This window comes from Phyllostomus hastatus, unplaced genomic scaffold, assembly GCF_019186645.2.
Source record: "Phyllostomus hastatus isolate PE091 unplaced genomic scaffold, TTU_PhHast_1.1 phas_scaffold_129, whole genome shotgun sequence".
NCBI classification, from domain to species: Eukaryota; Metazoa; Chordata; class Mammalia; order Chiroptera; family Phyllostomidae; genus Phyllostomus; species Phyllostomus hastatus.
The window spans coordinates 19,619,838-19,627,027 of record NW_025334009.1 but is presented as its reverse complement, the minus strand read 5'-3'; the positions used below and the strand labels follow the sequence as shown (position 1 = coordinate 19,627,027).

At 37.0% G+C, this 7,190-nt stretch overlaps 1 non-coding gene across 1 annotated transcript; it reads left to right on the top strand.

Moving 5' to 3' along the window:
- The first annotated feature begins 6,820 nt into the window (after positions 1-6,820).
- LOC123830901 lies at positions 6,821-6,947 on the top strand. Its single transcript, XR_006787837.1, has one exon. It is a non-coding gene; the product is annotated as a small nucleolar RNA SNORA25 (small nucleolar RNA).
- Positions 6,948-7,190: the final 243 nt, after the last annotated feature.

Below are 7,190 nucleotides of genomic sequence, written 5' to 3'. Positions count from 1 at the left end.
AAGAGTCCCAAACTGTCCTCGAATCAATTCTGTGTCTAGGAAGGTGAAATAATCTAATTGGCTCACTTTAGTCATGAGAACTTCCCTGGGGGGAAGCAAGGAAAATCCTCTGGATTGACAGCTCCATTAGAGGCTGATATGGATTTGGGGAGATGCAGTTCCCCAAGGGAAGTACTTAAAATAGGGCAGATAAAATGACAGAGGGTACCTATGGTAGGAACTCAATAAATGCTGGTTGAATTGAGTTATGGGAGAATGTTCACAACCAAAACTTGTTCTGAACTTTACAAAGATAATTTTTGACCTAGCTTTTAATATGAACTTATTTTTTTTGTTGAGCCAGCTTGTTCATTCTTGGGAAAATTTTTGGTCTGGAAGCTGTCATGCCAAGTTTTAACTCAGGCTATCCCTAGGCAGATTTATAACCTTCTGAGATGCTAGCATTATAATGAAAGTGCTGACAGCCCTGGAGTAATGCTGACAGAAGTGGCACAGCTGTGATAAAACTAGAAGATGAATAGAAATATGGTGCCCCTTCCTTGTGGAGTTGTCTGACTTTAGGTCACAGGGAAACAAGTCCTTAATGAGTTCAGGGCTGGAGGAAAGGCCTCCAACATGTGGGTCCCAAGTTGTTTTGAATTAAATTGTCTGGATATTTTTCCAGGTCACTTAAAACAAGCCCCAAAGAGTTCAGAGATAATTTTTATTATATAATATAAAATATATTATACATGATTATCATACATTTTATTATCATTATTTTATAAAAATCATTTTAATTTTGGATTTATCATTGAAATCAGGGCTCAGCAAACTAGAACTTGTGGGTCAAATGTGGGCCACCACATGTGTTTGTAATAAAGTTTTATTAGAACATAGCTATGTATGCCCATTTATTTACATATATTTATGGCTACTTTTGCACTATGGCAAAGTTAAGTATTTGCAACAGGTGATATGGGCAGCAAAGCCTAAAAAATTTACTCTCTGGTCCTTTACAAAAAAGTTTGCCAAGTCTTAACTTAAATGATTTCCAAGATTTTTCACTTTTTATTTAGTTTCATGATATTATATATAACCTTCCCATCTTATACATACATCTTTCTAATTATGCTTAGAATGTGTAGTTATGTATTAAAAAATAAAGTGCAGTAGACTTACTTAGAGGATTTTCTTATAGTCTCTGAGATAATTGTACATACCTGGGGTTTTCCAATATTGCGATGGGAACTTAAATTCATTAGTAAGAGTGTTGGATAACTTTCAGAAAAGGTGGAAGAATAAAAAAAAAGTAGTTCTTTAGAGCTATTGCTTTCTAAGACACATAAGACCAGAAAAAAGTTGAAAGAATTGCAATCAGACAGATAGGCTCTTTCTTACAGTTTTATTTTTCTTTATTCCACATGGGAGTAAAATGACCCATAGAAATTCCACCCATGTTTATGGAACTCCAATTGTATGCTGGACACCATGGTGGGCATTTTTCCTTAATTGTGTGCCATTTAATTCTAGCTCCTATAACTATTGTTAGAATTAAATGCATATGGTTGAAGGAACAGAGGCTCAGAGGGAGGAAATAATCTCCCCAAAGCTATCTCACTAGCAAGTGGTAGTGTTCAAATTCAAATCCAGATTTTCTGATTCTGTTGTTCATTTCTAAAAATATGGAATTAATTTTATAGTGTGAAATCTAAATCGTGGGTGTGATAAACAGCATGTGGCATCTTTCTGATCACTAGATGTTGACTTTCTCCTCACTAATAGTGAGGCAACCCAGTATAAGACAACGGATCCTTTCCCAGGCGATGTCAGATAAAAACTATGTTCATGATAATACCCAGACGTGATCTGACTTTTAATTCTAATTCTTTCACATGTATACGGTGGATGCAGCGGGGTTTTCTGGAAGATGCATGATGTGCAATGACATCATAATTTTGAGGACTAATGAAATGTGTGTTTGTGTGCACTGAGACTAAAATTTTTCTGCTTTAATTTTAAAATTGTAAATATTAATAAGTACACATAGACAAAAACTTTAAAGTCTTCAGCGATTTTTAAGAGTGTAAAAGATTCTAAATAAAGCACTTCAGAACCATTGATGAAGTCACTAAAATATCCACCACTCAACATCCCAAGCCAGACTTTCTGGATTTCAAATGCCAATCTACCACTCATTGCTTTTAGCAAGTTCTTTTACCTAGCCACTCCTTGGTTTCTCATCTCTGACCTAAGGATAGCCCTAGCACCTACTTTGCAGGGTTGTCTAAATACATTATTTAATATTGACAAAAATTGGTTAAATAAAATAATTAGGACTTCAGTTTTAGAAGCTTTAAGACGATTTTAATTTACCAAGAGAAGTTACCACCTCTCCCTGATCTCTGGACTGTAAATGAATTAACTTTTCATAATTCACAGTTATGAAATAGATTTTTCCTAACCTTCAGTTTAATTTAAAAAACCTACTTATTACAGAATAATATGTGTAGGATAAAATATGTTAATCATTAGTGTACTGATTACTTATTATAAAACAAGTACAATTAACACAGTTATCCCTATACCAAGAAACTGAACATTGCTATACCTCAGAAATCCCTTTTACTCTCTTGGGGTCACATTTCCACCCTATTACCCAAGGCAAGCACTATCCTGACTTGTAACATTGTAGACTAGTTTTGCCTGTTTTTGAACTTCATATAACTGAAATCATACCATATGGCTTCTTTCACTCAGTATTCTGTTTGTAGACTTACCTATGTTATGACATGAAGTTCCTAAATAGTTCTTTATTGTTGTAATAGTATTCCATTATATGAATATACATAATACATTCATCTATCTTACTCTTGATGGATATTGGGTCATTTCCAAATTTTTGCCATTATGAATAGTGCGACCATGGCCATTCCTGTTCACGTCTGGGCAGAATTTTCTGTTGGAGAAATTCTTAGGAGTGAAATTGTTGGGTTAGAGGGATTACGTATTACTGTGTCACAAGGGTGCCTATTGCTGGATAATAGAGGGAATGTATGTTTAGTTTTCTAACAGTTCTGCAAAGTGGTTGTATCAGTTTGCACACCCACTAGCAGTACATGAGAGTAAGTTACAACACTTGATATTGTTTGTATATTTATTTTAATCATTCTTGTTGATGTGTTTAGGTACCACACTGTGTTTTGAATCCTCATTTTCTTGTAGGCTGGTGAAGTTGAGTATCTATTAATATGTTATTCAGAAGGATGTGTTTCAATCACTTGCACATTTTGTTTCTATTGACTTTTCTCTTTTTTTTCTTTTTGATTTAAAGAAGTATTTATATATACTACATGTACGTTCTTTGATAGCTTTAGGACATTTTAAGGGTTCATTAAAGAGTTCTTCTAGCATTCTGCAACCCCAATTATTTATAATTTAAAAGAGCAAAAGAGCTTTATTAGTACAGTATCAAATCTCCATTCTTCATCATAAGCTTTGCTATTATTATAGACATGCAAGTGTTAAGTTTGGAGAAGAGGAAAACAAAGTGAATTTTGCTTCTGTAAATTAGCATTTACATTTCAGCTGCTCTGTTTACACACCATTAAATGTATGCTCCAGCATGTGGTAGAACAAGAGAGACAATCATGCTGTACTTATAACTTGTCCTGAAGCCTTGCTCCACGACACCTTACAAGTCACCAGCAATCAGCTCTGAGCTGGTGAAGTCAGAGAGTGAGCAGAGACTACCCTGATTTGTAGGTATGAACCCACCATCCAAAGCCTGAGAAATGGCCTATGGAGGTACATTCCAACCAACTTCCTAATCCAACATTATAATCTTTACTGTGGGAGGCAATGGTACAGTTCATTCCCAAAGGAGCTTCCCATTCACTTAAACATACAGAAGAATGAGCAAATAGTTCTTGATTTTGGATTTGAATGTTTTTCCCCCAAATTTCTCATCATTACTTCTAAACCAAGGCTTCACATTAAAATCATCCAAAAATTTTCTAGACAATATTGGTGTTGAATTGTGGTCCTGGAAATCTGTATTTTTTTTCCTGTATGTTTGCTTTTAAAAACTCCCTAGATCTAATTGCTGCCAGAGTTGAGAACCAATACTCTACAGTATTCAACATGGTAGATGGTGTATCTGGGGAAGGTATTCTGAAAAACAATCTATAACCTATTTGCTTCATTCCATGGTTCCTCTTAAGGGTGGATGTGCAGCCTGAGTTTCCTCCTTTTAGGGCACACTGTTGCCCACATTTTCCAAGCCAACTAAATCAGTGAATTTTGTCAATTCGGGTCCCCTTTAGGTTCTTCTCCTTTTCTCCCAGTCCCTGCATTTTTAACAGTCTCTTTGCTCCCCTTTCCTCTAGCCCACTTCTCTATCTCCTAACCAGGAAACTTGTTGCGCGTGGGTCACCGGCCAGCAGTGACCACGGAACGCTGTGGATGGCTCGATGATAAACACGCGAGAAAAAACATGCACAGAGACAAACTAGTTTCTGTGGGGAAGTAGGGACGAAATGGCCACGCCCCCTAGTGGGGAGCGCGCTGATTTACAGTCCATACCTGCTTTTATTAGGCTCATTTTGCATAATAATTCAGGTAAAGTACAGTACTCATTAGGGGAAGTAAGGAACCACAGAAAACAAAGAACTCTGCCGGTCTATTGAGTTGGGGTCAAAGAGCTGTAAGACTGAGGAACTAACTTCCTTCCTCCTAAGACCCTTCTCATTCAACTGAGAGCATTCTAAACAAAGAAGGTTTCACAGTAATTTACATATTCTTTCTTTGGCCTGATCACCCCGGAAATCCGCACTTCTCAGTACCGAGCTGCACCACCCTGTCATTGTTTTAGGCTTAGGTGGAGCAAGGGAACTAAGGCAACCAAGAGATAAGGAGATTTTCTCCCAGACGATGAGAACTCAGACTTTGTCAAAGCCGAGGAGCGAGGGTCCATCACCCCCCTTTCGCTGCAGCCCCCCAAGTCCTTCTTTTGGGGGCCTCCCAAAGTGATCGTGCCTGGCTTAGGTCGTTCCCCCGTGGGGAATCTTACCCGTCTTTGGCTAACCAACCAAGCTTTTGGGGGTTCAGTTATGAATAAAGCAGCAGAAGCAGCATTCCTGCCAGGGAGATAAGCTTTTGTCTCCTTGCTGGCTCACGGTTCCAAGGGTGTTCCCTTAGCCTTAGCTAGGCGGGGGTTTCAGCCTCTGATACCAGTCAGGGCGGTTCCCAACAGAAACTACTTTTTATTTCTTTTTTTTTCTGATGTTATTTCTTTTTTTCTTTATTCAATTCTATTTTATTATGGTAAGGACACTTAATGAAGACATACCCTTTTCACAAAATACTAATACCTTATTGTTCACTGCAGGGACAGTGTTGTACAGCAGATCTCTATAGCTTGTTCATCTTGCTTAACTGAGATGTTATGCCCATTGATTAGGAACTCCTCATTTCCCTTTCCCCCAGCCTCTGGCAAGTACCATTCCACTCTGACTCTAGGAATTTGACCTTCTAGGTGATTCTGATGCAACTAAAATTTCAGAGTCATTATTCTGCTGCCCGGGTGCTGATTTTTGAGGCAGCAGATCATTCTTTTCCCCTCCCCTTCTCTTATCAACTTTATATGAAAGGGCAGGAAGAGCCACTCCTAGAAACTAATGGCAAAGAAGTTCAGGGTATCTGGTAGTGGCCAATGGCATGCTGGGAGATATGGTCTCTAGGAAGAAAGTGCTAAAGATGGCAGAAAAGTGAAAGGACTCGGCAATGCCTTCTATAAACTGTAAACTTCATTGATTTAAGAACCAGAGAATAGGAAGATGCTAATAGGGAATATTACCTCGGTAGAGCAGAGAGCACTGCTCCAGGTGAGTAGCAGCAAGAAACTTGCAATTGGACTCAAATTTGATAACCACTTTTGCAGTCAAAAGGTTAAAGTCAAGCAATATTTCCTCATTAGCTATGAAGAAAGAGTGAGAATCAAACCCACAACCAACACAGAGTTAACAGAAAAAGGGCATAGACTTGTGAAGTCTTTGAGGAAAACCTCACCTCTAAGACAACTTATTGTGAGATTCAGAATTAACTATACCTCCTTGCATAGTTTCTATGGAATAGCAACCAAAAATTTAAAGGGGAAAAGACACTGATGAAAAGACAAAAGGGTGAAATGAAAAGGGAGAGAGCTTACATTTAAAAGTATTGCAAGTACATTAAAAATTAAATAGTAGAATTAAAGTTGACATTGGAGGGGAAAAATGATGATTTAGCATTATAGAAAATCAAATCAATGAAGACACACTCTCCCAGAATGTAGAAATAAAAAATAAATTTGATAAAAATGATGAGAAAGAAGGTAATATAATAGAAGACAAGGAATAATGACTCAACAAATGGATAATCTATGTTCATGAGAGGAATACTGAACAAAAGAGATAAACATAATTGTTAAACATAAAAGAAGTTTAGGCATATTGAAAGATTCCATTATGATCCTGGGAACATAATTAAAAAGAAATCTTTATTCAAACTTACCCAGACACAAAACTCTGAACTAAATGTCAAGGAAAAACAATCTCATAAACATTTGGCCAGGGATGAAAGAAATCTACAAGGGCATAAAATTCAGATGGCCCTGGAGGTAGAGTTGCAACATGATTGCTCAAAGATGAAGCCCAGAGCTCAAGTGGAGGATAATACATAAAAGATGGCCGTTGTGTAGCTGGAACTGGCTTAATGACATGCATATAAATAGTCATTGTAAATCTTCTATATAACTGAATACATGTGTTAAATTAGTTTTTCTGTAAGATGTCTAGTCCATAGGTCATTTCAAAGGGAGCTTATGTGACCAAAACCAGGAGCTCTTAATGCTGTGACCTAAGATTGAAGTTTTCCCTAGGATATAATAGACACTTAACAGTGCTATGTTTTCTTGTGGAGATATAAAATAAAAAAAGAAAGATGTCTAGTGCAAAAACAATAATTTATTTTAATAAACTTAATATTTTGTATATTCATTATTAACAAGTAATGCCTTTAAACCAAAATTAATAAATAATAGTGAATAACAATATAGAGTGCATTACTAGATTACTGTAATAAAGATTGAGAACCAGGTGCTGAGACTGCGGGAGGTTGAAGGGGGTAAAAGGGTGTCCCCGTAAAAGAGGGCATTTAAAAGATACCCTTTT